The 20,333-nt window shown below is 38.3% G+C and overlaps 1 long non-coding RNA gene across 1 annotated transcript; it reads left to right on the plus strand.

The window, feature by feature from the left end:
• Window positions 1–7,711: 7,711 nt before the first annotated feature.
• Window positions 7,712–13,189, plus strand: LOC117796343. The gene is made up of 3 exons (XR_004620751.1): window positions 7,712–8,183; window positions 12,785–12,861; window positions 13,079–13,189. It is a non-coding gene; the product is annotated as an uncharacterized LOC117796343 (long non-coding RNA).
• The last annotated feature ends 7,144 nt before the right edge of the window (window positions 13,190–20,333 follow it).

Raw genomic sequence — 20,333 nt, forward strand, 5'->3', positions numbered from 1 at the left:
TAAGAACTAAGGAAATCTGAACGAACTATAAACTTTAGTTAATAATAATGTATTAATGTTGGCTCACACATTGCAACAAATGTACAATATACATATAATATGGTAATAATAGGAGAAATTGGGTGTGGGGTATATGGCAATTCTGTGGACTATGTTCTCAATTTTTCTGTAAATCTAAAACTGTCTTAAAAAATAAAGTCACACCTGGGGCGCCTGGGTAGCGCAGTCGTTAAGCGTCTGCCTTCGGCTCAGGGTGTGATCTCGGCGTTATGGGATTGAGCCCCACATCGTGCTCCTCCACTGGGAGCCTGCTTCTTCCTCTCCCACTCCCCTGCTGTGTTCCCTCTCTTGCTGGCTGTCTTTCTGTCAAATAAATAAATAAAATCTTTCAAAAAATAAAATAAAGTCACACCTGATCAAAGAAGATATGCAGATGGCAAATAAACATGGAAAGATGTTCTACATTTTATGTCATTAGTGATATGAAAAGTAAAACAACAAGGAGATACATACCTATTACAATGGCCAAAATTCAGAACACTGACAGCATCAAATTCTGGCAAGTTTTGAAAGAACAGGAACTCTCATTCATTGCTAATGGGATTGGAAAATGGTACAGTCACTTTGGAAGACAGTTTGTCAGTTTCTTACAAAACTAAATATAGTTTTATATGATCCAGCAATCATGGTCCTTAGTATTTATCCAAAGGTGCTAAAAATGTATGTCCACAACAAAAATATGAATATGTATATTTATAGTAGCTTTATTCATAATTCCCAAAACTTGGAAGCAACCAAGATGTCCTTCAGTAGGTGAATGGGTAAATCAACTGTGGTACATTCAAACAACAGGATATTATTCAGCACTAAAAAGAAACGAGCTGGGAGCCTGAGTGGCTCAGTTGGTTAAGCATCTGACTCTTAATTTCAGCTCAGGTCATGATCTCAGGTTCATGAGATTGAGCCCCACGTCAGGCCCCTGCTCAGTGGGGAGTCTGTTTGGAATTCTCTCTCTCCCTCTCCCTCTGCCCCCATCCAGCTTGCACTTGTGATCTCTCTTTTTAAAAAAAAAACAAAACCAAAACCAAAATGAACAAACAAAAAAACTCAACAACAACAAAAATGAGCTATGAAAAGGCATGAAAGAACCTTAAATGCATATTTTAAGCAAAAGAAGACAATCTGAAAAGGATACATACTCTGTGATTTCAACTCTATGACACTCTGGAAAACATTTGTCTGAACCCACAGAATGTACAACACCAAGAGTGAATCAATGTGAACTATGGAGCCTGGGTGACTCAGTCGGTTAAGTGTCTGCCTTCGGCTCAGGTCATGATCCCAGGGTTCTGGAATCGAACCCCACATCCTGCTCCCTGCTCAGCTGGAAGCCTGCTTCTCCCTTTCCCTCTGCTGCTCCTCCTGCTTGTGCTCTCTCGCTCTCTCTGTCGAATATATAAACAAAATCTCTTTTAAAATGTGAACTACAAAGTTTGGGTGATAATGGTGTGTCAGTAGGTCCATCAGTTGTAACAAATGTTCTCTCTGGCAGGGAATGTTGATAATGGGGGACTATGAACCGAAAACTTTTCTAAAAGTCTTAAACGTATATATGTAGTCTATTTTAAAATTTTTACTGACACATAATTATTTATTATTAAAGGAACTTAGGCCCAGAGAAGTTAAATAATTTTCCCAAGCTAGCAAAAATATAAATTACTGTATAACCTAAATATAAGGATAATCTTTATTGTGATTTGTTTTAATTCATTTAGCAAACATCTACATTATTCTTATTATATGATAGGCACTATTCTAAGTGCTTTACAAATATTAGCTAAATTAATACTCATAGCAATGTCATAAATATGGTACTATTATTATTTCCATTTTACAAACAGGGAACTGAGACCTGTAAAGATTAAGGGTCACTTGCCAGTCCAGGCTCAAGTAAGTGGCAAAGCTGGTGTTTGAATCGAGACAGTCTAGCTCCAGAAATTATGTGTTAACCACTATACTATGTGGCCTCTGTTATTCAAAGAAAACTTTGAAAAGTAGTTTAAAATTAAAGTCTCCCCCATTGTTTTGAGGCATCAAAAGTTGTAGAACAGTAAATTCAGACATTCAATGCTATCATGACTGGCCACGAGGGGGCGTCAAAACTCTTAAAAACCTGCCAAATGACTGGTCATAGTTTCTCATTTACATTGCTTATTAACCTGTTTCTATTTGATAACCCGTAAAGTAAAATTATACAAAAAATTAGTAATGTTTAAGTGTCATAAAGCTTTTCACTTGCCTTTTTTTATTATCCATATCCTACAAATTTTCCATACTGTACATTTTAACTTCATTATATACTGGTTCATTTTAAGGTTGTTTCATCTTTTTTTTTTTTTGAAGATTTTATTTATTTATTTGAGAGAGAGAGTGAACGAGCGAGAGAGCGCGAACGGGGGTAGGCGCAGAGGGAAAGGAAGAAGCAGACTGTCCTGCTAAGCAGGGAGCACAACGTGGGGCTCGATCTGAGGACCCCGGGATCATGACCTGAGCCAAAGGCAGACACTTAACCAAGTGAGCCACCTAGGCGCCCCTCAGGTTCTTTCATTTGCTTATCTTGTGCCCACAACGAAGATGCAAGCCCTTTGTCAGTACAGTAGACAGCTTATATTGTACTTTTTAAAAAATTGTATAGCACCTGGTACAGCTAGGTACTTTATAAACACCGCTTGCTAATTGGTTTGAATGCATAAATACCTTATTTTACATAATAGATGTGTTCTTGAGGCCAGCATAAGCCACTTTAAAATTCAGTAGGGAAGCCAGATTTTAAGGCAATCCAATAGTGACTCCTTTTCAATTAAGTCAAGAAGCGCTCCATAATTTAGCCTAGTATAAATCTCTATTTTCATATGTGGTTTGGCTTAAAGCAGGAAGCACCTGGGTATTGCTGGTTGAAAAAAAAATCCATTTCTGTATCTTGTGCAAGGTTTTCAAAAGGTTTACTTATGTTCTGCCCTCTCTCCTTGCTGCTGTTGATGGCAGAAAATTGGGGGACAAAAGAGGCTGGGTGGTCAAATGACCAAGATACTGCCTGAAGCGGCAAAGTCCTGCCCTTCGTCTCTCACTAGCTGGGCAAACAGCTTGAACTTTCTGGAGTTCTGTATCCTCATTCATAAAACATTAGAGTTAAAAAAGATGCGCTCTCTAAGTCAGCATTCAGTTTCCCAGGCAAGGAAGCAGGTAGATAGTAGAAAAGCCTTCTCAGACTCTTCCCATCAGACTGTGACGCAGCGCCTGTATTCTTGACCTTTGTTAAATGCCATTGACATTGGAACAGTTTGCAGTGATATCGTCATTGTTCACAAAGTGTTTAATATTTCTATGGTCCTCCCTGGTCATCCTAGACATTATGTAAAGAGAAGGGCAGGTACCATCTTTCTGTTCTGGTTTCAAAGGTCAAGGATGTTTGTGGGGGACTAGTAGACAACCTGACAGTTGCTGAACCTAACCTTTTACTTCTCTTCACAACTAACTTAGAGAAAACACTCAGATATTACTTTTTTCTGACAAATAATTAGACACATTTAAAGAGTATAAGATTAATCAGATGTTTCATTTTCCCACCAAGGGACACTATGGTTCATTTAACTTTGAATCCCTCATAGTCATAGGCAGAGAGGTTTGGGGACCATTTGGGGGGGGTGGGGGGGTTATGAGCTGTGAATTGAGTGCACTGAGAGCAGTTAAGCACCTAAAGTAAAGCAATGTGTAAATTTAACAGCTGGTAAGTGTTGTCAGTTGCAAGCTACAGACCACCTGCTTGGCAGAATCTGCATACAAACTGAAGAAAATGGATTGAATGGTGGAAAGTAGAATCTGGACTGGTAATTTGGAGCATAAATTCAGATTACACATACAGCTGGAGTACCTTTAAGATTAGTGCAGAAGTACAGCATCTCCTCTAGGGATGCTTGACTGGACAAAAATTTGTTAGGCTGTTTAAAATGTGCTTCCATTACAATTTAATTACTCTTACAGTTAATAGTTTGGGATTGTTTCAAGAGAATCTGACCTTGGAGAATGATGTCTATTTATCTTTACATTTTTTGTCCTAAAAAGAACAGTTATAACAAAGACCTACAGGCTTCTATTTACACACATGGTATTTATAAAATTTATTAAAACAATGTTTTTCACCATGTTCCTAGGATCCTCTTAGGATTTTCATGGGGAAAGAAAGAGTTCCTGAGACATTGGTCTCCCAGCCTTCTATTGCTGACCAATTTCTCAGTGAAATATATGTTTTAATCCTCTGTAATAAAGTATTAATTACTGTCGAAGGAATAAGATCAGGGAATTTAGATTTATTTTTTTAAAGATTTTATTTTATTTTAAGTAATCTCTACACCCAATGTGGGGTTTGAACTTACAACCCCAAATCAAGAGTCACATGCTCTACTGACTGAGCCAGCCAGGAGCCCCATGGAATTATACTTCTACTTATTACTCGTCTTTTTCACACCAAAATTGACTAATCCTAGATCTGCTGCTCTTTGAGTTTTTTAAGGCAGAATTTTTGGTAATTTCTGATAAATCAGACGACATAAATCACAAGAAGAACACTATTCTATTAATTGAAAAATGGAAAATTTTGGAAAGTTTGAAGATTTTTAAAGGGCTGCTATAGCTTTTTTGGTTCCTTTCTCAAACTGCTTACCTTTGTCTTAGAATAGGTGAGATCCTGAAACTCATGCTCAGTCCTTCGCGCACTCATAAGCTTATTCAACAAATACATATCAAGCGCTCATTATGTGCCAGGCACAGTGTCAGAAGTTAATGATACAAGGATGAACAAGACTGTCCCTGACCCTCAAAAAGTTTCCATGGCCAGTGAGAAGCAGAGATAACTCCAGTAAAATAATAGCCTCAATATTTTGAGCACTTACTCAAAGTCAGGCACTTTACTAGATGATTTATATGTGATGTGTCATTGAATCCTACAAGGTTGGTGTACATCTTCCCACTGGCAGATGAAGACACCAAGGCTTAGAGAGTTAGCTTGCCAGTCTCTTCCTTGTTGGTCTATTTAATTCTTCTGCCTGAAATTTTCTACCCACCTTCATCTAATTTCTGTTTGTCCTTCAAAAAATCTTCCTTGGGGCGCCTGGGTGGCGCAGCGGTTAAGCGTCCGCCTTCGGCTCAGGGCATGATCCCGGCGTTACGGGATCGAGCCCCACATCAGGGTCCTCCGCTATGAGCCTGCTTCTTCCTCTCCCACTCCCCCTGCTTGTGTTCCCTCTCTCGCTGGCTGTCTCTCTCTGTCAAATGAATAAATAAAATCTTAAAAAAAAAAAGAATTCTTAGGCTCAAGACCTAATTTTGTCACTTACTATGTGATCTTAGGGACTCCCATGTCCTCAGTTTCCTAACTGAAAGTTCCAACCACATCAGAGTTGTTATGAGATTCAAATAAGGTATGTAGCTGCAAGTGCTCTAGGAGCTGTAGAGACAACTACTAGGAATGTCAGTCATTACTAACAGCATATGTATTCGTTTGTCAGGGCTGCCATCACAAACCCCACAGACTGGGGACTTAAACAACAGAAGTTTACCTTCCCACAGTTCTAGAGGCCGGAAGCCCACATCAAGGTGCTAGCAGCGCTGATTTCATTCTGGGGCCTCTCTCCTTGGCTTACAGATGGCTGTCCTCTCTCCTAATGTCCTCATTTTACTTAAATTGCCTCTTTAAAAGTTTCTTTCTGGGGCTTAGGATTTCTTTTTTTTTTAAAGATATTATTTATTTATTTGTCAGAGAGAGAGACAACACAAGCAGGTGGAGTGGCAGGCAGAGGAAGAAGCAGGCTCCCCGCTGAGCAGGAAGCCCGATGTGGGGCTCCATCCCAGGACCCTGAGATCATGACCTGAGCTGAAGACAGACGCTTAACCCACTGAGGCACCCAGGTGTCCCTGGGGCTTAGGATTTCAACATATGATTTTTGCAGGTGACACAATTTACTCCACAGTGGCATATAAGAAAAAATGTTAACTACCCTACAATGTCTACTCAGGTAATGTCAAATGGAAAACCTAAGTTACTTTCTGACTATACCATTCAAACAGAAAATGGAGTCATGAACCCATTCCCACAACCTCTCCCCTATGAAAAGGATCCCCTGGTCAGAGGCTCTGTTGAGTGGGATTTGATGCCTGTGGATCAGGCTTCCTATAAGCTTCCAGAAAATGGTGCTGGTTGAGCAGGAAAGGCAAACCCATAGTTGGAATCAATATCGTTGAGGATATGAGGATGAACCACTGGCTCTTGCAGGGTAGAAAAGACACTCAAGCTGGCCTCTCTGAAGAACAGTTCCATGTGTGGACCCCATTGTTGGTCTGTGTTGCTGACATTCAGAGGCAGCAATAGCTGGACTGGTCCTAGCAAGTGGAAATCTGTGCTCTGGGGCCAATAGGTAGCTTCCATCTCGGCCATGATAGCCACTCTGTTCACCCTCCCATCATGTCTCTTCCAGGACTGACAATGGCAATGGCTGGCTAACATCAACAAGCTGAGAAATTTTGTTTACTCTGTTCAGCGCTTCTGTTGGATGCTTCCAGCAGGAATTAACAGATGATACAAAAATCCTCACACTCAGTGTCTACCCTCTATGACCGTCCACATGCCTCTGTCGCTTGCCTCCAATCGTCCAGTCCTTTTCTTTCTATATTCCTGACCAGATGGACAGGCCATGGGCCACTGCCAGGGGTCTGCATATATTCTTACCTCAGATCATTTCTCCTTCCACACCACCCCGTGAGGGGGGAGTGAATTGCCTGATTGGTAATTTTTGAAGAAGATGAACATGTTCCTTCCTTGATTCTCTTTGAAATCTACCCTCCTGTGGAGAACATACATTCTGGGCTGTTCCCCTATGCCGTGAATTTTGCAGGGATAGGTCTAGGCTCACCCAGTACTGCCTGTGAGTGGCTGGAGCAGTCTGTCCAGTTCTGTTGTTAAAACCACATGCTCCCAACTAGCCCTTATCAGAAATCAAGGTGATATTTTGATCTCCAACTGCCCAATTCTAGCATCTTTTTCTTACTTAGCCCCAAGTTCTAGAAACGTTACTGATTATGCAACTGAAACCCCAACAGAAAGTATCAAAGCTGGGGCTTTGGCAAGCAAATGGGCAGTGCTGCCCTACTCTAAAGTCTGTCCAGAGAGGCAGGCACTTCCCTGGGTCTAGGGAATTACAGGAATATTTAAGGTCATGGAGGACACAGGGGCTGAAGGAGCTCCAAAGAGCACTATTCCTTTGATAGTGGGGTACAGGTGAGACGGATGCAGGGGCAGTCCAGGCACCTTGTCTCCTCAGCCCTCTGCAGGCTTCCTTCCTAGGAGGCTGAAGTGATAAGTGCTGAGGACAGTCTCCTGCAGCAACCCAGATTCTTTGGTCCCATAGTTCATTTGGATCATATTATGGAGAGAACTTTGCAAGGATCAGAGTGAAATATTTTTTCTAATTCTCATTGAAAGACCAAGTATTTTTCTTTATATGCATTTTTGCTACAGAAAGATTCTCCACATTTAATTCTATACAAATATTAATTGCCTACTGCATTTGAGGTGTATACTAGGCAGGAGAGAGAGAGGGAGGTAGAGAGGGAGAAAGAGAGAAATAAGCAGTTAAGCTTCTCACATTTCTTACAAGTATTTCTTTAGTGACTACATGCTGGTGTGGAATAAATAACTTTTTTCAAAGCAATGTTGAAACACTTTTGCTCAAGGTAGCAAATTTTTAGGAAGGAAGAAGTTCACATTAAGTGTGGGAACCAGAGCACTTGATTTCACCTCAAAATGTAAGCAACTTACGTTTTCATTCTAAGTAAAAGAAACAGAATGTGTTTGATGTTCGCTGTCTTAGTTTTCCCAGCCCAACAGTTTCCCCACATCTGGCATTTTGGTGGCCACACCTGGGGTATCATAAAACTGAAAACAGATGTCTGGGCTCCTAGAAAGCAGAAGTAAGTGTCAGATCCAATCAGAGAAGCAATGGGAACATCATAGGGTGAAGCATGTGTTTAACCGCAAGGTGCCAGATCTGATCAAGGGATGCTGCTGACTATGAGAAGCCACAAACGAGTAGGTGGGGAAGGAGGACAGGCGGAGGAGAAAAGAGCTGGAGGTAAGAGAAAGGAACGCGGATAAAGATCAATCCAGTGTACTTTGGCTGGATGGGGCGCAGCAACTGTGGTTCTCTCACTTCCGTGTACTACGCAACATTTGACACCTGCAGCACGCACGCTTTCGTAGGAGGCCAAATACCATGGCAGTTAAAAGCCAGGCTTTGGGGTCAGGAAATCTGATGTCAAGGCTCAGCTCCGTTATTTACCACTGTGTGACCATTAATTAACTGAACAATAATAGTTCTGACTTTTAGTTCCTTGCTCTGTGAAATAGAGCTAGTAAGGGATTCTTTCTCATAGAAAGGTGTGGTGATGATCATGGGAGATAAATGTTATAGAGTTCTCAGCACAATGACTGGCACAGAGTGAGTCCCAGAGAAGTTAGCTAGTATTAATAACCTGGGTCAGTAGTCCTCTCACTGAGCTCTGGAAAGACCTGCCTGTGTGTTGTGTACGTCTCACCTTCACCCAAGCCATCCTATTTTCATCTATTTTATATATTCTGTAAATATCTGACTCGAGAAGTTATGCTTTTAAAAACCCCTTTAAAATCATCATCTAGGGACGCCTGGCTGGCTCAGTCAGAAGAGCGCATGACTCTTGGGGCGTCTGGGTGGCTCAGTTGGTTACATGTCTGATTTTGGCTCCGGTCATGATCTCAGGGTCCTGGGATCGAGCCCTGCATGGGACTCCCTGCTCAGCCCGGAGCCTGCTTCTCCCTCTCCCTCTGCCCCTCTCCCCGCTTGTGGTCTCTCTCTCTGTCAAATAAATAAAATCTTTAAAAAAACATAACAGCTAAATGCATCATTATTTTAAAAGGTTAGGTTGGTGCATCTTTTCATGCACTGAGTATTATTAATGTAGAAGATCGCAGGTGTGCTCTCTGATTGTTCTGTACTTGAACAATGGCATGAAAATTGGTCTGGGATTGTGTTTCTCCTACCTCCGCCTCCCTTAACCAAAAGGTAGTATATCAACCATCTGCACAGGGATAAAATTTACACTTGCATCATGCCGTATCTTTTTAAAGTATGTTGTTTTGATAGCAGGGCTCGTGACACAGAAAGGCAACATAAGTTAAAAGGGCAGAAATCTAGAAAAATAATGAGTTCATTAGATTTATTTAACAAGATGAAAACAAGGTTTTTTTTTTTTTAGCAGAAGTATATTTTTGACAATATATAGAGGAATTTGGAAATCTTAATCTAGAAACTAAGTAAATAAAATCTTTACTTCTATTTGGTCAGAGAATATTATATATTGAGGAACACCACGTGCGTTATAAATACAATGCTCTGGGAATTAAATCTTCAAAGCACTCGGAGCTCTTCAATTCTAAAGTCTTCACTTGAAAGCCTCTTACTTGAACCCAAACCAAAGTACTCTCATTGCCTCTTTTCTAAATGTTCAGAAAAAAAATCACCAGTTCAGACATTGTATAATGAAGGACGATCATTTGCCTACCCTATAATAACATGATTCAGTGCTTATTTTTAAAACTGGATTTTTAAAATTGTATAGTATAAATAACAGTAAGGAGTGAGCCACTTTGTGTGGACACCCTATAGTTTATAGTTCTTAATCTAAACTTAAAATTTTCTATTTCTTTATGTCAAAAACCACAAGCCCCCATATGCGCAGACTACACAGTGAGTTGGGTTGACTCTCCCACAGACTTTGAGGTGTAATACAGGAGTCCCAGCCATTATCATCTTCCTCCTGAGTTATTTTGGAAAATTTTTTTGATATATTTTGGCTGCAGTGTTGGTGGAAGATACAATATGGATCACCCCTACTTCTGTATTTATTTATTTATTACTAGACCTCAACTACAGTCTTCTTTTTCCCCTTCCACCTCTTTGCTACAGTATTCACTGTATGTAGTCATGCACTTTTTATTAATGTATTAGAAATCTACAAATCAGTTTTGTACTTTTTATACTGTTGGATACTTTTACTAGGGTATTAAATATGTTTAGTCTTACTAGAAATTTTTTTTTAAATCTTTAAAGCACTGAAATATAATGTTAGTAAAATTAAATTGAATGTAATGTCACTATTTAAAAATTTTGAATTACTAGCAAACCATAAGAGACTTTTAACAATAGAGAACAAACTGAAGGGTGATGGAGGGAGGTGGGTGGGGGATGAGCTAAATGGGTGATGAGTATTAAGGAGGGCCCTTGTTATCATAAGCCCTGGGTGTTATATGTAATTGATGAATCACTAAATTCTACTCCTGAAGCTAATATTACACCACATGGTTTTTTTTTTAAAGATTTATTTATTTATTTATTTATTTATTTGAGAGAAAGAGAGGGAAACACAAGTGAGCACAAGCAGAGGGAGGGGCAGAGGAGGGATCTCAGGACCCTGGGATCATGACCTGAGCTGAAGGCAGACACTTAACTGAGCGCTTAACTGAGCCACCAAGGCACCCCTATTACACTATATGTTAACTAACTAGAATTTAAATTAAAATTTTGAAAATAAAACAAAATAAATTTTTTGAAGTAAGCTCCATGCCCAGTGCAGAGCCCAACATGGGGCTTGAACTCACAGCCCTGAGATCAAGACCTGAGCTGAAATCAAGGGTAGGATACTTAACCAACTGAGCCACCCAGGCACCCCCAAATTTTTGAATTACTATGTGAGTCCCAGAGCTATATATGAAATTCCATAATCATTACATAGTAGGTTAAAAAGGGAAGGGTCTGTTAACAGGCATTTCTTATTAATAAAATAATGGCTAGTGGAATTTATTGTATTCAATAGCATCTAGGGGCCTATCACCCAGGCTTAAACAACTTTTCTTCAGAACAGGTTTCCTTCATTTAATTCTACATTCAGTAAATATTTTGAGCTCTTATTATTGTAATAGTTACAAAATAACTTTAAAATGTTCTGTAGCTTTAGGTACATGAACCCTGATGAAAGTACTTTCCTGGTTAAATAGCATTATAAATAATTTACTTGATAGATGGAACTAGAGTGTATTATGCTAGGCAAAATAAGTCAGAGAAAGAAAAATACCATATGATTTCACTCATATATGGAATTTAAGAAACAAAACAGATGAACATAGAGGAAGGGAAGGAAAAATGAAATAAGATAAAAACAGAGAGGGAGGCAAACCATAAGAGACTCTTAACTAGAGGGAACAAACTGAGGGTTGCTGGAGGGGAGGTGGGCAGGGAAGGGGCTAAATGAGTGATGGGTATTAAGGAGGTCACTTGTTGAGATGAGCACTGGATCTTTTTTTTTTTTTATAATTAATTTTATTTTATTATATTATGTTAGTCACCATACAGTACATCCCCTGATTCTGATGTAAAGTTTGATGCTTCATTAGTTGCGTTATAACACCCAGTGCACCATGCAATACGTGCCCTCCTTACTACCCACCACCAGTCCATCCCCTTCCCCCACCCCCTCCCCTCTGAAGTCCCCAGTTTGTTTCCCATAGTCCATAGTCTCTCATGTTTCATTCCCCCCTCTGATTACCCCCCCTCCATCCCCCCCTTCCCCCACCGATCCTCCCAGTTCTTATGTTCCATAGATGAGAGAAATCATATGATAATTGTCTTTCTCTGCTTGACTTATTTCACTTAGCATTATCTCCTCCAGGAGCACTGGATCTTATATGTAAGTGATGGATCACGAGGATTCTGCTCCTGAAACCAATATGACACTGTATGTTAACTAACTTGAATTTAAATAAAATCTAAATAAATAAATAACCCGAATACTTCTAGTAGGCAGTTTGTGTAGATCACCTTTCCTTATTAAGGCCATTAAATTAGCTGTGGATAAAAAGCTATTTAAAATTTATCATTGAGCATCTGCAATTGTAATTTGCAAACTACCTTATTCTGGAGAGGGTTGGGGGCTGATGAGCTTTTCCTTAGACCTCTCCTGGTGTGATGCATGCCCCAATAAACCTGCTATGTGCCCCAATGCACCATAACCACGATCCACACAGCATCCACTGCTCACCCCCCTCCCTGGTTCTCTCAGTCAACCGCAGCCCTCCTGGGAGTTAAAATCCTCTGTGCAAGGCAATCTGTTCCCACTCAGGCTCATGCTTAGATATCCAAGTAATCGTGGCATATATTTTTACCAAACTTTTCCTTATCCTGAATCTGGAAGAGCTGAGAAAAAGGACTCAGTAATTCACTCTTCTAGGTTTTTAGGTCCAGACAGTATAAAGGAGAGATGAAAACATCGCATTAAATTCTGAGAGCCTGCAGATTAAAACATTGGCTCCAAGTCACTCAGTTGGAAGAAAAGGCTAAAACTCAGGAAGTCTTCTGCCCTCAGATGCATTGCTTATCCAAAGATGTATCTAAAATCATTTAGAAATAGAGTATTTCTCAATCAGACTTGGCTTCATGGGCCATGCAGCCAGTGCAGTCACTTAGGGCTCATGCACTAAGTGCCCCCCACTTGGTTTAATGCTCTGCTGTCTCCATCTGGAAATGTTTAATTATTTTATCTTTGAACTTACATTTTGTAGGTGAAGTCTGGTGGGACAGTGTGGCATGGCAGAGATAAGACTGTCTTCCATTCTTTGCTGTTGAGTTTGCATATAATTTTCTAGATTTGCCCCATGAACACACAATTCCGGTAGAGAGCCACAAGGCCTGGGAGTTCAGCGAGACGCAAAGCAAGCACAAGGTAAGCATGTTACATCCAAAACGGAGTGGGGCCCCGAGAGGCCATGTTTTCAATTCAAACCAGAGCTTGCTCTGAGTCAAAAGCAAGCGATGGCATCCTAAGAAACACAAATGACTCAGAAATCCCATCCTATCCTTCCTTACTCATGTTAATTCCCTGAAAATGATGACAAAGAAGGAAAGAGAAAGAGAGCAACCTGTGGTTCTTTTCCTTTCAGTTCTTCCTCACTCATCAGCAAGCTGAAGACAGTGCTGGTATAATGTGTGCATAACAAGAAGTGAAATAAAAACAGCTGAGTTTGTTTTGTACAGTGTTTCCATTGTTCCGGTAAGAACGAAATACATGCACATGTATACACTAGAATATATGAATTGTGTAATTTTGGTAATTCTGCATGAGTTAAATGCTCTTATATTTACATTTAAAACTGGTATCACGGGTGCCTGGGTGGCTCAGTCGGTGAAGCATCTGCCTTCATCTCAGGTCATGATCCCAGGGGTCCTGGGATCAAACCCCATGTTGGGCTCCCTGCTCAGTGGGGAGCCTGCTTCTCTCTCTCCCCCTGACCCTCCACTCCCCTTGGGCTCTCTCTCTTTCTCACTCTCTCCCAAATAAATAAATAAATAAATAAAATCTTAAAAAAAAATAAAACTGGTATCACATAATACAACAGTGAACATTAAAATTCATGCTAATAATTTTAAATTTTATATTTTTAAAATTTAGAATGACATTAAACATCAAATAAGCAACATAATTGCAAGTCCAGAAAGAGACTTCAGAAGAAAGGAAAAAACTTTATATTTTAGTACTTTTTAAAAACAGCTTTATTAAGGTATAGATCACGTATCATATAATTCATTGATTTTTGGTATATTCTCAGGTAAGTACAACCATTACCACAATCATTTTTAGGACATTTTCATCTCTTCAAAAAGAAATTGTGTCCCCTTTCCCCTACAAATTCCTCTCCCCCATCCAGCCCTAGGCAATCACTAATATATTTTCCATCCCTATAGATTTCCCTGTTCTGGATATCTCATATGAATGAAATCATATAATACATGGCCTTTTTGTGACTGGCTTCTTCTTTTACTTAGCATATTGCTTTCAAGTTTCATTCACGTTGTAGCATGTATCAGTACCTCATTCCTATTTGTAGCCAAATAATATATCATGCATGAATATATTGCTTTTGTTTATCCATCTGTCAGTTGACGGACATTTGTGTTGTTTCTACAAATTATGTTTCTTTAATATGACTCTTTCTAATAACACTGCCATAAACATTACATTTTAGTACTTTTTATGGTACTTTTCTCCTGCTTTTTGAACAAGGGGACCTGGTATTTTCACTTTTTCCTCACTGGGCTCTGTAAATTATATAGCCAACCCTGGTTTCAATTAACTTAATTCAAGAAATATTCGCTCAGTTTTACCCTGCCCGCGGTATTATAGTTGACAGTGCCTGCCCTTAGGTGGTCTGCAGACTGATAAGCATAAATCAAGTACATGTCATGCTTGGATCATTAATTTCAAAGGAATTATAATATTAAAAAAGTTCTTAGCACTAAAACACTTTAATACATAGAGTACAGTCAGACCTGGGCAGAGAGTTCTCCGTGGAAGACTGGCTCCAACTTCTGGAATCAGCATTGGTCAATTTCATGAAAATATTGTCTCCTGAGGGCTGATAAGCAGAGCATCTTTTCCCTAAAATAAGTAGGAAAAGACAGACATGCTGATTATTACTAGGGAAATCCAGCTTCTGAAGCGCATCTGTCTGTAGAAGACAGGGGAGAAAGGATTTAATCTCTGGTAAAAGCCATTACAGTGACTTTATTTGATTTTATCTTTCTGTTGCAACTAATGTTTGCCATTAAAATAAATCACAGCAGACTTGTAAATCATCCAAATGAAAAGAAGTCTAGGACATCAGTCTGAATCAAAAGGCAGCTCTGTGACTTAAGAGTAAGGATAAGACTAAAGATGCCTTCAAACTTTAGAAATGGGTAGAGTGAGTGGGAACTAAGGAAGGATGATTTCCAGGACACCCTTGAATAAGATTTCCAGGTTATCTGCAACTGTAGAAGTAGGGAAGGAAAAAAAATCTTCTAAGAAAAAAACATGTAACAAACAATCCACGTTGGGTTTTTCTACTTTTCTAAGGGTATATGTAGACTAACTCTAATGAAAAAGCATTTCGTTGAAAAGGCAAAAAAGAAATTCTGTTTAAAAAAAAAGGAAACAAATGTTGTTCTTCTAATTGTTGATTCATCCCCTTATTTATATTGTGAGCCTCCTCTAATAGGACGTAGAGGGAAAAGACAATGTCCTTCCTTTTCAAGAAGCCCAGACTAAAAGGAAGAAACAAATAAATCAGTATCTAAATAAATCACAGTGTGAGCAAGTGAAACATGGAAATAGGAATAAAGTGAAGCACAAAGAGCTTTCCGTGTTGGCACTAATGGGATGAATTTCTAGAACATCTGAACTGGTCTTTGAAGGATGAGGAGGAGCTCACCATGCGAACAAGGAAATGTGCATTTTCACAATGGCAACAGTGGAACAGAAAGTTCAAGTCTCCCAGGCTCTTGCTCCCAAGTCAGAAACTTTCCTTTGCTTGCCTATATTTCTAAATTTCTATTTCTATTCTCCAATTCCCAGCACAAACTCCTTCTTCTGGTTAGACAGACCTCCATATCAGTGGGATGTTGCATAATTGCCACCTGTCACCCTCACATTTTTATCTCATTGGAGGTAGACCCCCCCCACACACACTCCCCTCACACACTAGTTTCACTTTCTTCCTACCCTCTTCCTGTGCAGATTTAAAGGCTCTTCCTCCTCATGGAGTTTTGTTCTTATTTCTATTACAGCATTTATTTTGTATTGTAACTCTTTATTTACTTTCTCCTTCACTCACTATGAGGGTAGGACTCATAAATGTTTTTTTTTTTTTTTGCTTTTTCTGTCTCCAGCTGCTAGCACAGTGCCTGGCCCATAATAAACAGTAAATTAACCTTTATTAGAAGAAGGAAGGAGAAAGGGGCACTGGGATTTGTGTTTGCTCCGGATCATATTTCATCTCTCTCTATCTGGTGCTAATCTTGAAGTTTTACATCAACCCTCCTCGATTAACATCTATTTGCATTTTAAGCAATTGGTTTTGTACTCTGTAGTTTGTTGTAACATTCTCCGTCTCTACCTCCAAATATGCTAGTTAACTATGATAAAGTGTTTTTCTTCTAGTCCAAACGAATACATGTATTTGGCTGATTATCAGTGCAACATAGTCAGTTGTATTTGTGCATGTGTGTTAGTGACCAGAAACTCAGGCTATGATGAAACTCCTGCTCTTGCAAAAAACCCACACCAAAAACACAGCCATGTCATCATATCCCTCTTTCATAATCTTTGTGAATATTTGATATTTCACCTAAGGCTGTAGCTTTCATGCCAAGTGAAATAATCATTTTGATTGATCCAGATACCCTTTCCATGAAAAGTTCTAGAAAAATGCTAACGAAACTACCAACTTTACTTATTCTGGATCATTTGAGACTCAGTTTCTCTTGATGATATTTAAAAACGATATTCTCAGTCTTTGTTCATTTCAACAGGCTTTTAAAAGTATATTTTTCTATTTTATAAATTGTTTTCTATTTTATTTTAAAGTGGGTGCTTCTTAATGACCTAGAAAGGGATACACTAAAAGCCTATTAACGTGAAAATATTAATTTTTATATTTCAGGACTGTTTCTTGCAGACAACAAACCCCATCAATGTTTTCACTCAGTTCAACAGGTATTTTGTGAAAGCAGAGGAGTATCTTAACAAAAAGTTCAAGTCAGGCTCAAGCCTGATTATCATGAACCGATATCGTTATTACAATGCTCCTAGTACCATAGTAACAGTACGACCTAGTACCTAGTAACAGCACAATGCAAAATTGAGTAATACATATACCCTACCTCCCAGGATGTGGTGGAAGACGGAAAGGCTCTAAGTGATAAGTGACAGGTGGTAAGTAACAGTTGAAGGCATGGAAGCAGATGAACTAGTTTAGGAAGAGTAGACTGGAGAATAAAAAGGAAGAGGACTGAGGAAGGGGTGTCAGGGTTATTAGTTAAGGGCTCAGCCGACGAAGAAGAATCAGCAAACATGTAGGTGAAAAATCCCTCAGAAAAGTATTGAGGTTTGCAGATTCTTATTATTTTATTTTACTTCTTTTTTCATTAAAAAAAAACCCAGTGGACTTTATTTTTTGAGCAGTTTAAAGCTTACAAAAGACTGAGTAGAAAGTACAGAGAATTTCCATTAAACTCCTTTCCCCCACCCCTTAGGCATCATGCATTGGTGTGGTACATTTGTTGAAATTGATGAACCAACATTGATACATTATTATTTACTAAAGTCCACAGTTTACATTAGGGTTCACTCTTTATGTTGCACAAATCTATGGGTTTTTTATCTTACTTCTTGATGTTCTTCTTCCCTTTAAAGATACATCTCGACAACAAGTTTATTCATCTCTTATTCTTCTTTATGGTGATATTTTATAATTAGTCCTATGTAAACATTTTTTTTGAAATTTTCTTCAGAATGGGAATTACAGATATATACCATTCTGTCATCATCATATAGTTTTCATTATTATCTCCACCATAGGTATTAGAAAAGAAAATATTCACAAATCTAACCACACCTCTGGCATTTCCTCTTCCAATTGAAATGAACCAGGAATGCCATATTTCTTTCTTCCTTTTAAAAGAAGTATTTTATATGGGATTATGGATACCAAAGTGTTAATGGTGTTTATGTCTATGTGGATTATGAACGATTTTTATTTTATTTTATGCTTTGTACTTTTCTATATTTTCCCAGAAATAACACCAACACTTTGTAATTGGAAAAAATATGTGTTAGAGACAACCGTTGGCTGGTACAAAAACTTTTTTTGTTGTTGTTTTTGTGAAGATACAGGAGAAAAATCAAATGTTACATTACAATGGAAATATGTTATCTGTTAACAGCAGAGCCCTTTTACAGAAGTCCTTAGAAATAAAAGGCCAAAATACCTTTTTAAAAAGGCTTAATTTTAAGGCCAAAACGAACATCATGTCATGACTTAAAAGCACTTTACTTCCAAGTATACAAAATCTATTAACTTAAACAGTGAGGCTATTTTCCATAAGAGTACCAAATATTCTGGATGAATAGAAACCTCTAACTGTAAACTGATGGACTTTTGTGACCTAAAAGCAGTTGAGGGTTTCTACCCTTAAGAAACTGTTTCTCGTGTTACACCAATTAAGATCGTGAAAATGTATAGAGCAGGTTGTGTTACACTCTCTTATTTTGCACAGCTTGTTGAAAGTGCATTAATACTGTGAGAATCCTTATTCCATCCACAACTCTGAATATATACTTATGGTATTTATACATCCAGAGTTTAATTGGTCACTCTTGCCACCATCTGCACATGGATAATTTTCACCCTGGGAGCTACTGGATCCAATGTATTGTTTTGACATTAGACACTATAGTTGATTCAAACAGAAGTAAATACCACAACAGTTGGTGCTCTAAAGCAAAATTCAGCCCTGTAATTTTCACATTATTGTGAAATCTAATATACTCATCAACCACACTGAGTTCACTACATACATATCAAAGTGAAAGCTTGAGAAAGTAAGAAGGAGATCTAGGTAGACATTATCATCATTCACTTACCAAAATATTCTCAGTAAAATCAGTTGAGACTACTGACTTCAATTTTAAAAAGTTAGACCTAGACTTCCCAAAATTTATCAACTATGACTATTGACTGATATCCATGGCCTCCCTTCCCATTTATATTCTACTATTTCTTTTAAATCATAATATAGTATAGCCTATTTAAAATTTTTTCAAGGTCTGAAGATTCAAAAACAAAACTGAACAATTTAAAACCAGAACTTCTTGGGATTATAGAGAACCTAAGAAATATGAGCATGTAATGTGGGAAATCTAAATTTAAAGTTTATAATGTTTTAGAAATTTTAATAGCAGCCAAGACAAAATAGGTACCAAACAATGAAATTGCAACTACAAAAGATTTTTTGAAAACTCATTTTAGAAAGTTTCATAAACTGTTCCTCAATAATCGTAACACTTTCCACCAGCTTAAAAAGAGAGTAAAAGGAAAGCACAGGGATTATAAAGGAGAAACATTTTTAGACATAATGGACACTATCTATTTATAAGATTTATATATTTCTAAATTTCATAATTAAAGTTTTTAAAAGAGTTTATTATTTAGGTGTTTGAAATACAATTTTATATTAGCTTCAGGTGCACAATATAGTGATTCAACAATTCTATACATTACACAGTGCTTACCATGATAAGGGTAGTTATCATATGTCACTATACAACATTACAATATTCACTATATCCTTTATGTTGTACTTTTTGCCTCTGTGACTTATTTATAATACAATTGGATGTTTGTATCTCTTAATCCCCTTCACACATCTTACCCATCCCCCCCACACCTCCCCTCTGGCAACCACCAGTTTGTTCTCCGTATTTATGGGTCTGTTTCTGTTTTTGCTTGTTTTATTTGTTGTAGATTCCACATGTAAGTGAAATCATATGGTATTTGCCTTTCTGTGTCTGACTTATTTCACTTGCCTTAATACCCTCTAAGACCACCCATGCTGTCAAAAATGGCACAATCTCATTCTTTTTTATGGCTGAGTAATATTCCAGTGCAGGTACACACATGCATATGTGTCTATATCACATCTTCTTTACCCATTCACCTGTCAATAAACACTTAGGTTGCTTCCATATCTCGACTACTGTAAATATTGTAAATAATGAAGCAGTAAACATAAATCTTTTTGAATTAGTGTTTCATTTTCTGTAGGTAAATATCCAGTGGTGGAATTACTAGATCATATGGTATACCTATTTTTATTTTTTTGAGGAAACTCCATACTGTTTTCCACATAGGCTGTACCAATTTACATTCCTACCAACAATGCATGCAGGTTCTCTTTTTCCACATCCTTGTCAGCACTTGTTATTTCTTGTCTTTTGTTACCAGCCATTCTGACTGGTGTGAGGTGTTATCTTGTGGTTTTGATTTGCATTTCCCCGATGATTAGCAATGTTGAGCATCTTTTCATGTATCTGTTGGTCATCTGGATGACTTCCTTGGAAACATGTCTATTCAGGTCCTCTGTCCATTTTTAATAAGATTATTTGGGTTTTTTTTGGTGTCAAGTTACATAAGTTCTTTATATTTTGTGGATATTAACCCCTTATCAGATATACCATTTGTGATCTTTTTCCCCCATTCAATAGGTTGTTTTTTCATTTGGTGGATGCTTACCTTGCCTATGCAAAAACTTCTTATTTTGGTGTAGCCCCACTCGTTTATTTTTGCTTTCCTTTCCCTTACCTGGGGAGATATATCCATA

This window comes from Ailuropoda melanoleuca, chromosome 2 (assembly GCF_002007445.2).
Source record: "Ailuropoda melanoleuca isolate Jingjing chromosome 2, ASM200744v2, whole genome shotgun sequence".
Lineage (NCBI taxonomy): Eukaryota > Metazoa > Chordata > Mammalia > Carnivora > Ursidae > Ailuropoda > Ailuropoda melanoleuca.